This window comes from Stomoxys calcitrans, chromosome 4, assembly GCF_963082655.1.
Source record: "Stomoxys calcitrans chromosome 4, idStoCalc2.1, whole genome shotgun sequence".
In the NCBI taxonomy this organism is placed as follows: domain Eukaryota; kingdom Metazoa; phylum Arthropoda; class Insecta; order Diptera; family Muscidae; genus Stomoxys; species Stomoxys calcitrans.
Genome location: NC_081555.1, coordinates 59,958,484 through 59,959,716, shown reverse-complemented (window position 1 = coordinate 59,959,716; position 1,233 = coordinate 59,958,484).

Here is a 1,233-nt window from a genome sequence, read left to right as displayed (position 1 = left end):
TAAAATAATTTTATGTTGGTTCATTCTGGTAATGACTTGTGCGGATGGAATATGTACTTTTCGTTTTTCTCGGAAACGACTTAAGTGATTTGCAATCGGATTGATTCGTTTGAAAGCCAATAAAAATATCTACAATTCCATACTGGTTTTGTCTACCTAGCTCTTACCGTTTCCGAGATATAGAATAATTTTATGTTGGTTCATTCTGGAAGTGGCTTGTGCGGATGGAATATGTAATTTTCGTTTTTCTCGGAAACGACTTAAGCGATTGGCAATCGGATTGATTCGTTTGAAAGCCAATAAAAATATCTACAATTCCATACTGGTTTTGTCTACATAGCTCTTATTGTTTTCGAGATATAGATTATTTTTAGGTTGGGTCATTCTGGAAGTGACTTGTTCGGATGGAATATGTAATTTTCGTTTTTCTCGGAAACGACTTAAGCGATTTGCAATCGGATTGATTCGTTTGAAAGCCAATAAAAATATCTACAATTCCATACTGGTTTTGTCTACATAGCTCTTATTGTTTTTGAGATATAGAATAATTTTATGTTGGTTCATTCTGGAAGTGGCTTGTGCGGATGGAATATGTATTTTTCGTTTTTCTCGGAAACGACTTAAGCGATTTGCAATCGGATTGATTCATTTGAAAGCCAATAATAATATGTACAATTCCGTACTTGTTTTGTCTACCTAGCACTTACCGTTTTCGAGATAAAATTATTTTTAGGTTGGGTCATTCTGGAAGTGACTTGTGCGGATGGAATATGTAATTTTTGTTTTTCTCGGAAACGACTTAAGCGATTTGCAATCGGATTGATTCATTTGAAAGCCAATAATAATATCTACAATTCCATACTGGTTTTGTCTATATAGCTCTTATTGTTTTCGAGATATAGATTATTTTTAGGTTGGGTCATTCTGGAAGTGACTTGTGCGGATGGAATATGTAATTTTCGTTTTTCTCGGAAACGACTTGTGCGGATGGAATATGTAATTTTCGTTTTTCTCGGAAACGACTTAAGCGATTTGCAATCGGATTGATTCATTTGAAAGCCAATAATAATATCTACAATTCCATACTGGTCTTGTCTACCTAGCACTCACAGTTTCCGAGATATAGAATAATTTTATGTTGGTTCATTCTGGAAGTGTCTTGTGCGGATGGAATATGTAATTTTCGTTTTTCTCGGAAACGACTTAAGTGATTTGCAATCGGATTGATTCGTT